The sequence below is a fragment of the Linepithema humile genome, chromosome 5 (genome assembly GCF_040581485.1).
Source record: "Linepithema humile isolate Giens D197 chromosome 5, Lhum_UNIL_v1.0, whole genome shotgun sequence".
Lineage (NCBI taxonomy): Eukaryota > Metazoa > Arthropoda > Insecta > Hymenoptera > Formicidae > Linepithema > Linepithema humile.
This window is the reverse complement of record NC_090132.1, coordinates 11,003,942-11,024,121: the sequence shown is the minus strand read 5'-3', so window position 1 is coordinate 11,024,121 and position 20,180 is coordinate 11,003,942. Positions and strand designations below refer to the sequence as shown.

General features: G+C 40.3%; 1 protein-coding gene across 9 annotated transcripts in view; it reads right to left on the bottom strand.

Moving 5' to 3' along the window:
- The window catches only part of LOC105676570 (forkhead box P), a 286,205-nt gene that overhangs the window by 181,165 nt on the left and 84,860 nt on the right, over positions 1-20,180 (bottom strand). For 3 of the 9 annotated variants that reach the window (XM_012374631.2, XM_067356018.1, XM_067356017.1), the window contains exon 2: positions 10,688-10,743. The exons of the other annotated variants lie outside the window; for them this stretch is intronic. The gene's annotated coding sequence lies outside the window, so the exon portion shown is untranslated. The remainder of the gene's footprint in view (positions 1-10,687; positions 10,744-20,180) is intronic. 9 annotated transcript variants of the gene reach the window in all.

The following is a 20,180-nucleotide window of genomic DNA, read 5'->3' as shown; positions in this document are numbered from 1 at the left end:
CGCAACGTTACATGTCAATAAGTACGAATATTGCTAATTGCAATAAATGTATAACATATTTTTATACATGGTTTATATCCGAATATTTACAGAGTATATGAATGTAGAGACAATACAAACATTTAATGTAGTAAAAAATTTTGTTTGTCACGCATGGTTTACATTTGTACATATATTTTTTTTTATTCATGGAATATTTTTCTGCATCCAGATATTTACAAAGTGCAAATATAGATAATAAGAATTCAAGGTAATAAAAGATTTTTTCTGTTATGCATAGTTTACATTGATACATAAAATTAAACTCAATAATTTTTATCTGAGAAATTAGAGTTCAGAGTGATGAAAACAATTTTCTTACATCGCGCATCTTAATAAATTGAACGTTTCGATATTTATAACAAGTCTAACAGTAGTCGAACGGGGCATCAGAAAACCGAGGAGAATGGAATATATTTAAACACGAAGCGCCAATCGATGTAAATCGCGCAGTTTAAATCATCATTAATACGCTTAATGATCGAATATTCTGTGAAGCGAAATGTAATGTTTGTTTTTGCCGCGAGATCAAATTGTAATTGTTCGCATCGACAGGAATGAAAATTGCAACGAACAAGGTGAATCGCGGATCCGACCGGCGAGCAACAATTCTCGGCGTACGAGCACTCGAAATCATTATGACATATCTACTTCATTTGTCCAACCCGGTTGCGTGTATCCGCCCGTGTACGCACGTTGGTATGCACGCATTTACGTCGCTAACCCCATTCTCTATGACGTATACGTCCGTTCACTCGGTTTGAGTTTTTTATTTTTCCACTTTTCCACTTTCTGACGTGAAACATCGAAGGGAAACGCCAAGATTTTTCATAATAGAAATTGCTTGATAGCAATTTTTTGATTGAACAAAACTTAATTAAATGCTTTCAACTGACGGATCTTGCGATTGAATCTTGGCGAAATTATCGGCATTATACAAAGTCCCATACAAAGTGAATAAAGAAAGAGGAGATTTCCCAGAGTGATAATTTTCTCAATTGGATTCGCGAAAAGTCCAAGCGACACCGCGCAAATTTCGGCTTGCGTTCCCGGCGATGGAGTTATGTGTAACAGAATTGAATTTACCAAGCGCAGAACATATAACGTGATACTAGCGGAAAACGGGTCTGATAATTAGCAAATATGCAATACCTATGATTAGAGTAATAGTTTCGCAAATAGAATATTTTCATTTGACAGGTATGTATTCTCTGTGACGTTTACAACTGGCTTGGTGGGCAACAAAGAGCTTGGTTTGCAAAATGAGGATCGAAAATCAAAGCCCACTTAATAATGCGCTGATGAAATCATTCGCGCTCGTATAGTCGGGCATCGAAAATGTCAGACGCTGAGAGGTATTGTCCGTAATATATTTTTGATTAAGTGGCCGGAATAACGGCGATAAATAATAAAACGATGCACTTGTTTACGGGAAACCGCAATTGAATCAACGTGAGTGCGCCTGTGCGCGTCTATGCAATTGCGAAAAATCAAATGCGCGCCGATGCTTACATGAATGTAACGATTTGCTGTATTTGCCATCGTTAATATGGCGCATTCAGCCAGATTGACAGCTATGCTTTGTAGGTGAAAGATCCAAAATAATCTCACTGTCAAAGAGAAAAGAATTATAATGCTTTCAGCATAAAATTAACTTTACTTTTTCGTAATGGAGTTTCAAAAAAGTACGGTAATAATTATTGTTAATAATTTTTAGAAAAATAGAAAATTTTATAATTGATTTCAATCTGGAAATTTTGCACTTTTATTACGCAAAATATTCAAATAAATTTTCTTTATAATATTGCTAATGTTTTTTACACCGCGGAAGCGGATTTTCTAAACATTTACTTGAGAAATTTGCAACTCTGAATACATGTTTCTCAGCATGTCAAAGAGAAGCATCAAATTGTAATAATATTATGTAATTATAACGGCAGTCCCGTTTAATATATTGTATAATAATAAATCAACAATTAATCAATTTGTCCAGCCGCGATGCTAATCTACACGACGCTTATGAATCGAGCAATGAAATGCGCAATAAAATTGGCACGCAAGACGAAAAGACAGAGCAGCGCAACGCCCGTGACTCGAAGGGATAGCGTGAAAGAATTCAGTATCACAGTATCTCGATATACCCCGGAGACGTTTTCTCACCCGTTACAATCACGCGAGAAGAGAGGGTTGGACAGGCGGGTGAGACATGCCATCGCATCGCAAAAGACCCGCCGAATCTCAGTCCCTCCATTTTCGGTGCCTTCCTGAAATAATCCTCGTGAACGAGACACGTCGGGCGGCGGTTACGCACGCGTGTGCGCGTCAAGGGGGTATGAGACTTACATATGACAAATTCAACGCGCTCCTTCCAGTCTTCCTTCCTTCCTGCTGACACTTATGGCCCAGGGCCACACCCGGGTATTATTATTGTCATTCCTTCCCGCGAATATCTGTCTGCCCGCCTGTCTGTCCGTTCGTTCGTCCGTCCGTCCGTCCGTTCGTTCGTCCGTCCATCCGTTTTGTTCCTCCTTTTCGCGTTTGTCTCCTCTGTCTGGCCATGCACCTTCTCCCACACCGCAGAAATCTCTTTTCGGATGCTCTCGAGGGTTCCCCCTGAAGCAAGCCTCTCCTACCTCCCGCCCTACCTCTTCTCCACGTACGCGAGACAGAGCTCTTAGTTTTTTGCGCGCGACACGTGACTGAAAGTCCTCGAGGCCGCCTTTGTTGCCGGGACGTTGCCCCTCCTGCGCCGCATCCTGCGGGATTCTTGTCAACGAGCTTTGCGAGGGTGGAAAGTGGAGCACCTACATTGTAATTATGTGCGATGACGCGCGTCGCATATCTCTTCCGCTAGGCTCCACGTTACGTTTCGCTTCTCGATGTATTGAAAAATTGGTCGTGCGAAAGAGACCAATAAGATAATTATCAAAGTGATAGTATGTGTGTTGTTTCGAATTAAATTCTTCAACATTGCGACATCGTATAACTAGAACAGAGAACTCTCTACGAAAACTCTTCAATTTATGTATAAGAAATTTAATTTAAGATGAGAGTTGTCTGTAATTATTACAAGGATAAATGCATCTATTATAATTACAATAATCAAAAAGTGTTTACATACAAATATTTGAAATCATAATTGTAATTTAATTTAATCTTTCGTGTGGAAAAAGTGTTAATTAAAAAAAATGTATATTAGAGAAAAGATGATATTTATTTAGAGAGCAACCTGTTTGCTTAGAAACAATGTTAAAAGGATATTCATGTCGGTAGCAAATATATTGTATATTATTAATAATAAAATTTACTACTGTTTGAAGATTAGAGCGGACCCAATATAATTACCCAGCTATATTTCACACTATCAAAATATACAATTTTGCGAAAAGGGAGAAAATCGCCACGGTTCGCGTTTTGAATGCATGATACCTTATGGTCTTAAATCACATTACTCACGTGCCCTTTTTTACCCCTTCTCGCGCGTTATCTCCCGCGGGCTCGTCCTCGTTCTTATTTTATTTGTTTCGCTTATCCACCACCGTTCTTGAGGCTCGCCGAGATTTCGCGGCAATTTACTTTATGTGCGTTACGTCGTTTTCCGCCCTCTCGCTTCTGCCCACTGTAGCGTACCTACCTACCCTAGCCGTCTCTTTCGCAGACTCACCCTCGCGTTGTTCTTATAGAGCTCGACAGCGTCCAACACACACGCGGACGCGCACACACAAACGTATACATGTGCGTCGCGTATACGTGCAGACGACGTACGACGATGTGTTCGTTTCTATCGCCGAGGCGGTCCCGAGTGTTCTCTTTTACACTTATTTCGCGCTAATTCACCCCTCAAGACCGCTTACGCCTCCTACTACCGTCTACCGAACAGGTTAGCTTTTTTTTCTCACGTGCCGCGAAGCAGTTCTCGTTAAGCGGTTAAGAGTGAACTCGGTAAAGAGGGGCTGTAAATTCATTGACTGGCGAAAATACCCCTCGGAATTCCGAGAAGCGTCTTCCGAACAATTCTAATGCAAAGCTTATTCGCGATCACACCTAAATCGTCGAAAAGTAAGATCGTGGTATTAAGGTCCACAATATATTTAATCAATAATTGCAGAGAGATTTACCAATGACTGATATACGTAATTATCATTCGAAATTTTCGCTTAATTGACAAAACAATGTGGAAACTTCTAACAATGTATAAAACGCCATTTCTCGTGTTATTCTAAAACCTTTTAAAAATATCTACAGATATACAACACACAACTTCTTAAAAACTAAATAATTGTCAAATATCATAAAGAAATCTATATAAGTAATTTTTTAAAATAATTATGCCTGACAAAAACATATCATTTGATGTAAATTTAAATTTTTATTATTACTAATTATCAATGCATGTCACAAATCACTCCAACAACAATTCCAATCTTCTGGAAGAAAGAAAGCACCAGCCGTACCAGCGTCATCAGAGATTTGCTATCTTCGGAGTATGAAAATATTTTCATTGAGTGATAAATATGGGTGAATGCGCGGGCGTCCTAGCATCACAAAAATAACACGCGACGGAGATGGAAATTTGTTCAGAAAAGCGCGCTCGGACGCGCTAGCGAGTGATCGACGCGACGTCGAGGATCACACCCTCTCGAAATACGACCATGTATATAATTATCAAACAAAATCTACAATCCGAAGAGAGAGAGAGAGAGAGAGAGAGAAAGAGAGAGACAGTCAAGAGTCGCGGCTGAGCATTACAAACGCATTTACATTCGGTACTTGACAAGAGCCAACAAAGGGCCACGGCCACCGGAATGTTCACCGTAAATAAGCATTACGATATAATTTTCTGTCACAACAATAGCCGGTGGTGTTACAAAAGGTTTAGCCACGAGGCGGCCGTCGGGTACCACCGCGGACAATGAGAACGGCCGCGTTACGCCGTAAATTGATTTGCGAAAGCGTTCCTGAAAAAGCCCTCCCATGCCTTCCGCGGAGAGAGCCGGGCCTGCCGCCGCCGTACGTGCCGGGTAGGCTGACGGGGGTGGCGCGAGGGGGATAGCGCGAGCTTTTGAGCTTATACCGCAAAAATTACGTCGCGGTAGGGATTGTATTTATGTTACATAATTACACCACGCGCGCGAACGGTCGAATAGAGACCGGTGGCAAGTGGTGGCTGCGGCGTGGAACGACGGCAAACGCGAGTCAGGATGAGAGAGGGGGAAAGGGGGAGGGGGGTGAAAAAAAGTGGCTGGCCGAGGAAAAGTTTTTCGGCGGCTGGCCGGCCCGACCGGGCGGGCGAGCGAGCGAGCAACGCCATCCGGCTAATGAATAGAAATAATTCTCGCGCAATTGTGCTTTTCGGTAGTTTTCAATTAACAGCCGCCCCTGCAACGTGCCGAGCCAAACCGGACCAAGCCGCCGCGAAACGCGCGCCGAATGGCGCGACGCGGCACAGCTTTAAGTTTTTATACCGCGCGAACATGCCTCGTGGCTCGTAATTATAATTTTCTGTCAGGCAGAGGGTTAGCGCGCGCGTATACGCGCGGAGATCGTTTCCTTTTTTTTCCCTCTTTCTCACTTCGTATTTTCGTCCAAACCCTTTGTTCTCCTTTTTTAGGGATGCAGCCAAAATATGCGCTCTGATTTCTGAATACACGCGTATTCTCATGCGATGAATCGGCGGATCTTTGTGCATCACGAGCACTCATAAGGATGTGTTACGACTTTCTCATTTTGTTCGTACATCTTTCATTTTAATAGAAGGCATCAATTTTAACCAAAAAAAATAGATATATCAAATCCAATAAGATTATAATTTAAACATTTTTTATTGTTGATAACTTATTAAATGTTTGCTTATAAAATAAACTAAATTAAAGACGGTTTATTCTACAAATTACATGACTAGTAAAATATTATCCATGCAATATTATTTCGTAATGAATCTTGTATATTAATGATGAAAAAATGGTAAAAACCATGTAATGCTTGCAACGCCTCAGCTTTAATCACGTTGCCGATCTTTAAATCCGTGTATATCTTACGGCTGGCAAAATCTCTTTGCGATTGTCGCCACGCAGAATCCCGCAAAATAAATTGCATCTCTCGTCCGGTGATCCTCGGTAATATTTGTCTTTCGTCGGGCCATTTTACAAGATTCCCTATCTACTCGACTTTGTAGGCAAGAAAGACCGAAATCAGGCAGCCATAGGCGCGTTCGGACACACGCACTCGTGTCGTGACAGGGTTGAAAAGAGGGTGCCCTCCCGTGATTTTCCCTGCCTGTTGGTCGGGATGGGTAAAGTGGTAGGAGGATATGGACGAGGCTCCCGTGGGATAAAACGGGCTATCAGATGCGAAACTCGCTGCGTGGAAATGTAAAGGCACCCTGACAAATCGGTTTCTATTACCCGACAGCGCCGGATCGTCTTTTTATATATTGATGGCATTATTTCACACGGCTATACATCCACCGTATTTACTCGACATCTTTCTCAATAAGACGCGATAGATTACTCTCAGTACTTTCAGTAAAATCTCCGCAAAAGCGCTGCACGCCTCGATTTAACACACTTTCCTCGTATGAAATATATGACAAGTGATCAAGAAATATAAATATCATCTTTTCGCAATTACCGATATTTAACATTTAATTATCCAGAAAGCAATTTATTCGAATTGCTAATAAATTTAATTATTGTGAAGAAAAAAAGTTCGATATATTATTGATTTTAAGCTTTTTAAACGTATTTATTTATAATAACATTTCCTCATTTTCTTTACGTTTTACTTGTCTTAAAACAGCGTATTACTGCAGCGTGCACAACAAAAAGTATATTTAAAAAAATTTACAACTGTCTTTTCCTTTTTCCTTTCATACAATTTTCAATTACTCGAATTGCCTTTGTCACGAAGCTATTTGCATAGTTGACGTTTTACTGAAGCCGTGATGCAATTGTTCCTCACATTTCTTAACGTTGGCATTATCTTTTATATCATATATGTTGCGCGTGTATAACGACGTAAAATTCGCTTTTGATTTACAATTAAGATCGCTCGTTACTTTTATTGCAGTTAATAGAACGATTGACCACGGAATTCCCAGCGCATCTCTGCCCTCCGACAGAATATAATCGGCGCGTAATCATCCCATTGTTTGCCGAGAAATTAAATGGACAGGGCATTCGCGTTGCTGGAGTGCTCGCGGACGATTGTCACAACGTCCGATAATAGCATTTATTATTGCTATTCGCATTTTTATTTAACCAGACGTTGATCATAGGCAGCCAGGTTATATCTTGATCATCTGAATCGCTCCCGTGCAATCGATTAATCCGTTACATCAGAATCAATCTTGTTACCAATTCTAATTTATTGTCAATAATAAGGAATTTAGACGTCACAACATTAATCTCATTAAACAATTTGCAAAATCGTAACGTCGATAATAAAAGAAAATAGATATATTAAGATAATATAATATATGTATGCCATGGAGATGATAATAGATTGAGAACTATATTTCTGTATCAAATTGACAAAATGTCAAATATTGTAAATGCATTATTAAATGCTACATAAAACTTTTATGAGTGTGATTAATAGTGATTTCATTTCGTCCAACTTCCAATTTTGCTTAATTACTTGCAACCACGTATCTTTAATTTTTTTTTTTTTTTTTTAATTTATCCTCCTCCTCCAAATAGTCAGACTAATTTTTTATAAAATCATCAATATTTCTCGTCAAGTTATTGAAGCTGTAAAATTTATTTCGGAAAGAATATTTTACAATGCACATTGCGAGATGAGATAAAAAGAATAATTTTCTTAATATGTCGAGTGATAGATTCTCTTATTTATATAGGAGAAAATATATTAAAATTAGATGCAATAATATGCATAGCTATCGCTGGAATAAATATGCATACATAAGGAAGTCAATTACACGTAGCGACCGAGGGCGGCGAGAATTGCTATAATACTATCAGCCGAGCCGCTTTTTTCACAACTGTGTGAAATATTTATTTATAATTAGTACAAAGGAGCACAGCTACGCAAATTATTTTCAGCCGCGCAATCGCGAACTACAAAAGTGAATAAATAACGTAAAAATGTTAATTGTCGTCAGCATTGGGCGTCACTGCGAGAACACAAAGGACAAAGGTATAATGATATATTGGCGGTATATATTATTATCAGTTTCAGGGAAACGCAAATTTCCCGGAGGCGGGAAAGCTCCCAGCCGCTCTGCGCTTTTAAAAATAAATTCGAACGAAAGAAATATCAATTAACACGCTCAATAACGCAAGCAATATCCCGAGCGTTCATCCGAAACCACCCTCTATGCGGTTAGTACGCGGGCAGGCGGGTACGCGCTGCACCCGTTCATATACAAGAGGATAAAGCAACCCCCACTCAGCCAGCAGCAAATAATTAGTATCTTAGTAATATCGGGAATGTGCGTTTAATGTTGGCAACTAACTTGGTTTCTTGATTAATTGCAATGAGTGATGAAACTATTTGGCCGTGCATAGAATTAAGATGTAGTTTGCAGTTTGTTGAATTAAATTCAAAGGCAAATTAAATATATTGGTTTCTTAATTCTTTTCTTTTTTGGAACGAGCAATGCCTTTTTTATGCCAAGCACGAAAATCTAGTTATCAACGTAAAAGATTAATTTTTTTACGTGTATAGACATACATTTTGTTTAAATATGTATCTACTTACTCCGAATTTCGATTATCATTGACGTTTGCATTAATGTTTGTAAAAAACGTATGTAATTCTTTGATGCTAAAACGAATAGCCCCAAGCAATGCCGTGTATACTCACATAGGTAAATAAATATCAATAGTACAAATATTTTTCCGAATTTATCATTTAGCGATTGCTTTTTCAGCACAATGGAAAAAATTAAATAGAATAACATATAAAATCTCTATTCTCAACTGTACTTATGAGTGTACAATGAGTCATTTTATTACACACAATTTTTGTAACATTTATATTCTTTTCGTATATGTTCCACACAACTTTACCAAATGTAACCATGTGCTCTTTTTTTTTTTAATCCTGTGTAAACGAGTTGACAGAGAAAGAGGGAGCGTAAGAATGACTCGCGCGTGGGAAAAATTAATTGGCAAAAGCATCTTTTATGAAGAAAAACTACGAGTCTGCTTTTTCAGGACAATCAGACATTCCCCTCTATTCCGCGAACCAAGCAGGAAAATGTATACACTGCGCGATGTCCCTTGTAACGGGGTAACTTTCGGCCGCGCCGTTCACCCACGCGTTACACCATCGATAACGCAGACCATTACAGTTTCAGTTACGTTTTAATTAGCTAGAATACTAATGTACCGCGTGAGCAAGTAGCCAATGAACGGTGTGTTGACCAGAACACATTCCACGGACGCAAACCGACTATACTCCCAAAGCCACCGCGCTCCCGCAAACATTCAAGAACCGACACGCGCATCGTATTGTAATCGTCCTATATGGATCGCACTTACATACGTCCGCCGAAAAAAATGACGAAAGAAATGAAGCTTTCAATTAGCCGTTATTAATCTCTTTTCTCGCGACACTATTTCGATGAATATAGGTTATGTATCATGTATCGGATAGTGATTAAGTTCTCAAAATTAAAAAGATAACCGAGTGCTACTAAAATAGAAACTAACATACATGCAGTTTTATATAAATAATTTTCTTAACAAATTGCAAATTCAGATTTTTTAAATTGAAGATTTTATATTTTGTGTTAATTTATACGATTTCGAACTGTCTCTCAAAATTAATAAAATTCCAATTTGTCAGAATTATTCGGTTCCCGACTCGACGCAAAAGACAATAATTCTAAACGACTCGGCGGGAAAAAGATTCTTTGGAAACGGCGACGTAAAATACACGGTATAGATAAGGAGAGGGTTGAAAGGAGCAGCACGTGAGATCGAGGGCGCGTTTTCCTCCCCTTTGCTTTAGAAAACCGACAAGACATCGATAATCGTGTTTGTTGTACGACTGTCGATACGAAACTTGAAGAATGCCGGTTAAGAAGCAAGGGAGGTTTACGACTTAAGAAGTATTATGTCACCCGAATATTCGCGCGGCATCCTCTTTACCCTCGATTCCTATGTCGGATAAATCGTGGTTTCTTATATGCATCAGGGGTTGTACGACGCCAAAATTTTGACAACGCTCGTCGTCAACAGTCATAACGTTTTAGGATCGTCGCATATGAGGGGTGATCGCAAATTTACGGAGGTCGGGAGAACTTTGGATCGCGTCGCATCACGCGACGAAAGTTTTAATATTTGTTACTTAAATATTCAGAAGAAGTCGCGACGTCGATCTAAAACTGACAATAGAACATTCGATTCTCCTTTAAGAATGCACAAATCAATGCATGTTAACAATTCACCGATCCGAATTTTTTCACAAAATTTATAATTTTGGAAAAGTAAAAATCTTCTAATATGATATCTAAAACTGTGTTACTCTAGTTTATTATTAAATGTATATGTGTCATCTCGAGTTATCAAAAATTCGAAATATGTGCTGAATAAGAAAACAAATAACTTTACGCGCTTGCTATAAAATGCGAAAACACTTAGAATTAAATGACACGACTACGAAAAGTACTTTGACTCACATCAACAAGCCACGTCACTGTGTCTCTCAGAAGCCAGGGAAGTATACACCACTGACCTGAAACAGAATTATTCGAAACCATTAATTGCAATTGTAACTGGATTAAACAGCATATATGTAAGTAGAAATTAATTACTACAAATACACAAATCGTCACGATTTACTTGGACTCGTACATTCGACGAATTGCGAGAAATTCGACAACTTATTCTTATTAAATTTGACACCTTTTTTATCGCTATAAAATTATACAACAATAACAATTGATGGAAAAACCATAAAGAATAATTCATATTTATTCAGCTCTCCATATATCTATATTATAAATTGAACATGTTCATCTATATATATATATGTGTATCTATATATGCGTATGTGCAACAAAATAAAGATAAGAATATTGAAAGAATTGGAACATTTACACCTGCCACATTTTTCGTCGTGCACACGATGAAAAGCCGAGCGGTAATATTCATTTCAGGCAGCGCCGAACAATACTCTCGCGTCTGAGACTATCAATCCCATTCGAAGCTATTACGACTCACATCCTTCGACTCGACGGTGCCGTTAATTAACGAACTCGAAAGGTAGCGCGCAGAAAGTGCCGTTCGTCTCGGAACGTTAACAGGAGAGAGCGGTGCGGGTCCACCGCGCAACGGGCAGGGGTGGGCGGCGGACGTAGGACGGAAGCACGCGCGTATAAAGGGTCGGTGTCTGGCCAGACGGGCAGAAATGAAGCAGCAAGGGTTTTGTTTGTCCGGCTGTCCACCCCTTTCCTTCCTCCGTTCAAGCCCTTCCTCGCCCCCCCGCTAACCCCTGCGAGCCGCGGTTCCGCTCTGCGAGCCCCGTGGCACCCTTCAGCCCCTTCTTCATCACCTCCCCCCCTCGGCTCCGACTCCCTCGACAACCCCTCCTTACACCGACCATCTCTCCCCGGCCGTGTAACAATGCACGTGTGTATACTGTTTGCCCACATCCTCTCGCATATATCTTCGCGAGCTATAATATTGATTACTTCGGGCGAATTTCAGGCCGAGCGGCGCGAGCTGAGACCGTTTCTCCAACTCGAATCGCCGCGCGCCGTGCCGACAACCCCTACGCGAGCCACCCCCGCGGCGCACGCGGCTAACCTTCAGTCAATCTCTCATTGTCGACACTGTCCACCACCCCCTACACTCCCAACGTTTGACGTCGCAATGCAGACTTTTCGCTTTTGCATTCGGTGATTCGCCTGCGATCTCAGTGTACCTTGAAACAGCAGCGATATGTTCTATATATATATGTACCTGTGTCTAAGTTCTGCCTACAAAGAATGACTCAACTTGGAGGAACATCTGTTGAACAGTTTGCAAAACTAGTCAAACTCATAAGAAGAAAATCTCCTCGTAGATTGTGCATGTATTTTTTATATAACATATTAAAATGAAGCGTTTTCTCTCTCTCTCTCTCTCTCTCTCTCTCTCTATATATATATATATATATATATATATATATATGTAGAGGAATAAGAATTGTGAAGAAAGCAGAAAAATAATAATATAAAAAATTGTAACCTGTTTTTACAATACATATATAGTTCTTATTTAACATAAACTGTACATTTCCCAACTACTCCTTAATTCAATTCTTTATATTATGCGTACGAATAAATTCAAAGAATTCATATACTTAAAAAATACAACGTACGTTACAGTTGAACAAAGAACCGGAAGAACTCTTTGCGTTGGTGTAGTCACAATGCCAATACAATAATTACCACTGTAACGCAAAAAAATTTTAACATCTTCGCCATACAGAATTTACAAAATCGCTCGCTTTCTCTCCTCTCTTGTCACGAAATATAAAATTAAAAACTGTAGTAAAACTCACATATAATTACAGGACATAATTAGTTCCTCTCTCAATATTTTTTCTCCCATCACACAACCCCTTGAGCGACCAATAAAAAGCGCGAGTCTCCTACCACGGTACCGACTGACCTTTCAAATGCAACGCGTATTAAAAGCGCGAGCGGTGCGCATGAAAAAGTATAAACGAAAAGCGCAACAATACCGAAAAAGCGTTATAACTATTGCGCGTAATGTTGAACTCTGAAAGAGCCATGTTCCGTTCCGACAAATACCGCGTGACTTAAATTGCGTCACGATCCTTCTAGCTATCCCGCGAATGTTTTATTCCATTCGCAAAAGCCACCCTCTTCCCCTCGTCCCGCCTGCACCTCGGCGCGTCCCCCTTCCTCGGCTTGCATCAGAGTACCAAGTCCGTATGTCGTGAATCGAAGTACAAAGAAGCAATAGTAGAAATAAGATAATTGCTATTACAATCGCAATTTCATCCAGGACGACGGAGCCTTGGTGGTGAAGAGTCGCGGAGTGAAGAGAAGAGGAACGGAGCGTGGAGTGGGGAGCGGAGAAGGACGACTGCCGCAGAGAGCTGAACTACAAAGTACGTTAATGTCGTGCTCACACCCCCGTGCACCCCCAGCGCCATTCCGATGCCGCAGACAGTTTGTTGTCGAAGCTTCGGGGATTACACAAATGAGGTTGTTCAGCGGGAGAAATGTACATTCCGCTACAAAGCCGGCCGCGCGCGCCGTATGCCACGCACGGAATTAAAAATCGGGGTGGAAGAGCGAAGGTGAAAAGTGCCGCTCTGCCGCGATTGCCCCGGACCCCGCGCCGCGGACAATATTTTCTTTGCTGAAAGCCGGCGCGCCGTAGAATGGATTTTCATCGGAGCGGCGTTTGAGCCCTTCAAGAACGGAATTCGTTTTTATCGGATACGCGCTCTCGCATCGGAATATCGCCGCAACGACCGGTGTAGTTTTTAAAAATAGCATCCTTCGACCTCGATCGTCGCCATCAGCGGCTTGGACATATTGCGACGCGTTGATGCGCCTCGCTCAATTTGCGATACCGTCGTGCGGAATGCTTCGGCTAATCGCTCGCGTATCGCAAATTCCTTTCAAATTAACGCCTCCGAAGAGAAGCATTCTTCCTTTGTAACGGTGAATTTTCCCTCACATCTTATCGATCTGTGTGATAACTTTGTTAAATATAATTTCTCCTTTCTCATTTAATATATCTAATTCTCATCGTTCCTAGAATAAATTGATTATATCATATTATAATTATAACATGAATTAATTTATGGACGATATCCATGTGAATCTATTACCTCAATATAATCTGTACCATAAATAATATAAAAATTTAATAAAAGATAATTTTTTAAAAAGACTCAATAGCGTATGTTCCATAACCATTTAATCGTGCATATATTTATTTCTATTGTAACTTTTTGTGAAATTTTGTCACGTGTTTAGCATCATTTTATCTTTTTCACAACTAACGGTGTTTGTATCATCCGTAAAAAAGGACAACCAGACGATTTAGTCGGGAAAGACTGGCTACTAGCAAATTCTGCACGCATAGATGTGAGATAATTTGAAACGGATGAAAACATTCAGTCACGAGTACGGAAAAGCTTAAACTTTTCGCCTTATTTGATATCGCGAATAGTAATGAATCTCTCCGTGAAATTCGTCTACTTGAGGGAGGAGTAGAGCGGCAACCGAGCGCGATAGTGACGTCGGCGGAAACTAGTTAGATCGGCGCGATCCGAAGGGGTTGTAACAGAGGCGGTCCTCGGTGCTGGCTCGTACCGTAAAGACCAGGGATAGTAATTGTATACGTACTGAGAGAATGGCAAGGTAAACAAAACTATGTAAGATTGCCCCATTAATATACATATCTCTTGGTTCAGCCGGGCCATGAGAGAGCCAACCCTGAGCCGCCCCGATGGGATGAGTAGTCTTGGCCTCAGACTTTGGGGTTAGGCTCGCTCGAGAGCAAGGAGGGTACACAATGGATATTGAGACCATAATTTACGGCTGATTGTTAGCCTCGCGATCTATGAATTCCTGCGTCCCGCCGCGCGCGTCTCCGGCCCGCTCGAGCGTCTTCCAACGACTCCCGCTTCCACGTCGAATTTGTGTTAGGCCTGTAATAAGTACGGCATACGTGTGCACCGGCCGGAAGCGGAGGCATTGGAGGAATCCTGCGGCAGCGATCGGTGTGGGTGTATAAACGACGCCGCGGGACCGCAACGCTTGTCACCCCGCGGATGACTTTCGGTTGACCCTGCCGTTGCGCGGAAAGGTATAATTAATAATTAGACAATGGGTGACATTCATAACGAGTGTAAATTTACCGCACACTCTACAGTTTAATAGACATTAAATATGTTTTTCAGCTAGCATTCGTAATTCAAGTCGCGTTTTCCAATGCAAATAACTGAAAAAAGTAAGAAATGAGTCGGTAAAGGCGAGTCGCAAGCGTAATTGGCCAGAGTTCGAGGACGAGCGTTTCCGCGCGAGGTCAGTTACCTTCTCTGCTCACTCGACTGGCTTTGCAACAAGAACGGTTATAAATTAATTACGAGGGCCAAATTCACAACTAGATCCCATTCCACGGGTTGAATTGGAAGGGGCGAAATGTCTTACTAGTTTCACCGGCAGCTCGAGGGACCCCGCGTAAGTAGGAGGCGATGTTTGGTCTTCCTTACAAGGGGCCAACCAGAGCCAGCCGACCAACCTGCCTGCCACTTACCAAAGGATAATAACGTAGTAATCCCGCTATGAGACACGGATGAAGTCCTTAACAACCTCATAAACCCAAGATATATCTCGCATATCAATATACCGAGACAAGCATGCCGCTACAATATATACATTCGCGTTATCTCCTGCTAATTAAACAAGCGATTCATGTCAAATTTTCTCACAATCGCAAGATATCACGGCAGCGCTAACAGCGTTATTTAAACCATTAACTACCATTAATTCATTAAACGTCGTATTTCATTAAGAAATCAATCACCAACTGGATAATTAGATAAATTGTTCACGTTCTCTCTTTATGCGCCTATCACTGGAGCATAAATTTTATATACACATGCGAGTTGCGAAAATCCGATCAAAATCTGTTTTCTACACATCCGCGATATCGAGGACAACGAGAGCGATCGATAATTAATAAGTCGATTGTCGGCACGAGGCAGTATTTCATATCTGAGGGCGAGCGCGCGTTACATTTTTCCGCATTCTCGCGAACGAAACTATCGGGGAAAAATGATACAGCGATCCCAGGAAAAATCGCAGCCCGCGGCGCGCGCCGCGCCGCTTGTCAATTTTGCACCTTTCAATTCGATTTGGAAAGTATCGCGGGGAAATAGTATCGAAATATCGTTTATACATCTCTCTAAATCAGGCACTTCGTATCGAGCTTGTTGAGGTCGGTTGCATTCCTATCGCGCTATGCAACGTAACATGAATTTGCAGGAATTCACGATATAATCACAAATTAATTACGACGGCTTTATTGAAGTTCGCGGCGATTTTTGAAAATTTCCGGAAATTACGGAAGGCCGATCTGAAATTGGAATTCGCGATGCGCACGCTGCCCGTTGCAAATTTGTGTAAGTAACGCGATATGTAGTTCATTTAACGTGAAGTGCAAATCTATTTGAAAAAAAGGCCCACTCGCAAAACATATTGTTCATTTCCGAACTTGTTACGCGACATTTAAAGAATTAAAAGAAAAAGGAGAAATAAATCGATGAAAGAGAAATATAAATCTATTTAAATATATCTAGAAACCGTATCGAGCAACAGACACGAGAGACGGAACAAAATGACGCGAGAAAAAACAATTTATCAGCATCGCGTTAGCATAGCGAGGTATATTATTTACGGTCTTAAAAGTATTTAAGACGCGAGATGTGATATTACGCGGGGTTATCATCGCAACGACAAGTTCTCTCCCGGGACAGTTTTCACGTCAGTGGAAACGCGGCAAAAAGCGAGGACGATCGACTGCGCAAGGGCTGCTGTAGCAAGCTGTTTTCCCGGCTGATGGCGGACAGATGACAGCGGAGCGGCGGAGCTTAACAAATGGTCATTCGGTCGTTGCCACAAGACGCACTCTCTACTTGAGATGCGGAGGATCTATGTCCGCCATTTCTCACTGGCGCTTTGCGGCCGGAGCAATACCCCTAAGCGGACTGCGTAAGAACTGTTGAGACATCCGACAAGGATGTTCCCCGAGTTGATCACCGTCACGTGGCTTTCGAAGAGAGACTCGCCGAACCGCCGTGACGAAACAGAAGCGAAGCGGGAGTTGACAAAGCAATGCATCAAGAATACGCTCTAATTCCGAAAACTTGTAATTTATTCATTTGGTGATGAGACTGCGTGAGTATTGCGTGAAATTTGTGATTGCAAAAAAAAATTGTTTAAAGTTTTAATAAATACCTATATATCTATTATCTTTAAATGCAATTGATAAATCTAACAAGCGGATCTAATAGTCAATAAAACTATTAACGCAAGGCATTTTATGTTTGTAACAGATTTGTGTAGATTTCGACTAATTAAAGCGGTGCAATAATTTTCGTGAAAAACATGAACCGTTATTACACCGAACGAAATAAAGCAAGGATGTGGCGCTAGAGAAACAATGAGCCTGGCATAGAAGCGGATTTATAGACACTCGGTTATGCGGCGTAAGCTGTCAAACGATCATCCCCCGAGTTTGGGGTTTACTGGGACATCGGGCGTAAACTGCCCTCGGGGACCTTGTTAGTTCAATTCGCCTGAACGCCCCTCTCTCTCTCTCTCTCCCTCCTCCGAAAAAATTCCGTGGCCTCTGTCGTGGCCATCACCCTCCCGCCTTTCCTCCGCCACCTGGTCGCGCAGCGAAACGAGAGCGGTGCGTTTACGTTACCGCTTATTATGTTGTTCCGGAAAAGAGGATTATTGCGATATGCCCGCCGTCGAAAAACAGCGCAAAACGCTTCCGGCTATTGCGAGCTCGCGTTTAAATCGTTGTGTATACAACGTATAGTGTTTATTGTTTAACGTTTCGCGCGCGTTGGAGAAGGTGCCGCATTGCGCGCCCGTTTGTTGCTGTTGGTTTTCCTGTTTCTTCTTCTGCCGCAAAGACACAGTGAGAGAGCGAGAAGAAACATGAAAGAAGACACGGATTACATACGTGGAAAATATACGTGAGAAGAATTGGGGAGCGTTAAAAAAACAGACTCAACTGTGTGCTTCTCCATATAGCGAGTGTTAAGTATTCTCTGTATTAACAGTTAAATGTATTAATATAAATGTTTTTTATGCGTTCGTGTAGTTGTTTTCTATATAATTTTTATCGCAGTATCTTCAATTATGATTGTTATACAAACAGATTATTTTTTTAACATAAAAAGGTTCAGTCTCGGCAAATAAAAATTAATTTTTGTTTAATATAAATACGGTTTGGTTATCGAATATCGTCGTAGAAATTACATATTCGTTCAGCGATAAATATTTCAGACAAATAAAAAATGCTTGCTGCTACTGCGTATCTCATTTTTCGAAATATATTTGAGTTGAGATAAACAAATATTTATTTACTGCGACTAAATTTTTGAATAGATTCACATCCGGCCAAAGCATTTTCGCTTCGATGTATATTATAAACGAGTAAATATTGGCACTGGGAATAAGCCCCGAAAAAAGCATAATCTCTGTAACGATAAAATTGAGGGAAAAATTTTCCAATTTTTCCGTTAAAATATAACCTCCGCGTAACTCTCTTTTACATGTGACACAGTCACATAACACAGAGGACAGGAGCGACATTGCCATCAGCGAATCCGCATAAACTCGCTTTTGCAAATAAAGATATTTATTTGGATTTATTAAGAAATATTTAATGACGCATGTGCTCGTTTTCATCAAATTTTTATTAATGCATGTCATTCATTATGGAATTTCGTTTACCAATGAAAACGATTTTGATAAATATGATATGTGCATACAATATTTTAATGTCTGTAATTTTATTATTTAAACATGCATTGATTTTTCCACTTATTTATAATCATATTATTTATTATATTTTATTTTTATATTATTTATTACAGGAACATAATGCCGGATGTTATTATGTTTTTATACACATACATATATTCATATAAGCATAACATTGTAACAATTTATAACAAGTTACGACCTTAGTTGTGCGTTCAAGTGCAATATTTTCTCACATCTTTACTTGCCATACGTTTAATAAAATTTAGAAGATAATAATAACCCGCGCGTCTCGAGTATGTAGAAAAAATCAAACCTATTTGACTGGTACGCGTGGGCGCCACGTTTGTTTGGCGATATGTTTGTAATCGTCGCTCGATCAAAGTGGACAACGGTAACAGCAGAAATCAGCCTTTCAAAGCATTCGCTGTTATTCGGCAAAAAGTGCCGCGCGGGGGTTGGAAAATGAAGGTGGATAAAGAGAGTGACGATGAGGGGTAGTGGAAGGCGATCGAACGAAAGCACCGGCCGGAGTATTGTCAAGGTATTGTCCTGTCCCGCTTCCGAAATAATCGTCAAGCCGACCTAATGGGGTATGAAGTCCCGATATCAAAATAACTCATCCGTGTCCGGCACGTGGTCAAACGCGTCGGGCTTTCCTCTCCGCACTTTTTCGCCGCCAGAAAGCTCCGGGCGTTAAAAATAGCGGCGTGAAAAACTCCTTTCTGCGTCTATTGTCCATCCGCCGAGATAGACCCCCCGCGGAAAAATCTTCGGTCTCGCGTGATAACACATAAAATCAAGCTATCGCCGAGTTTTGACATTTTCAGCTACCGCGTTAAAATGTTTCATGTTTTTTTAGTACTTTTTAATTGTTTTCAAGCCCTCGTAACAATAAAAGTTAACGAGATGGATGAAAAAATATCAATTGTTTTAATTGGTTAATATCCTTGCCCCTCTTTAAAAATCTAAATTCTAAAATGTGTCACAACCGTCAAATATAAAAGTTTTAGAGAAATCAGATTTTTTAATATCGTCAATATTATCATTTTACTATATTTTTTCAGTAAATTAAATAATTTATTATTATCATATTTCTGTCGAATCTGTTTTGTCGATGATATAAATTTATTATTAAAAATCTTGTAATTATTTAATATAACTGGTACATGTAGCAAAATGTATCTGTATAAAATTGATATTTCTAAAATATAATTTCTTAAATAAAAATATCATTAGCATTTCTCTCTCAAGAAATAGTGTATTGCATTTTCAAATGCTTCCAATAATTTGGATATTTTTAGAAAAATGTGTATAAAATATTGAAAATGCAACTGCAACTTTAACGGTTTCTTTAATTTCTCGGAATGCAGGAGCAAAAATACTAAAAAATTGATCGCATATGCCGATACACAACTTTTAACGAATGCAAGATGTATAGGTCGAAAGTAGTTACGACACATCAAATACAAAGTTACATTTCTGAAGTTGCTCGAACAATTGCGCTAAATTGCTACGATGTGTCCTTCCACACATATGTAACCACGTTTCGCGGTACTTGGTCGTACTTTTCAACACAACGCTACAATACATCTAAATTATTGATTACGGAATAACCCAGAATGACATATCTAAA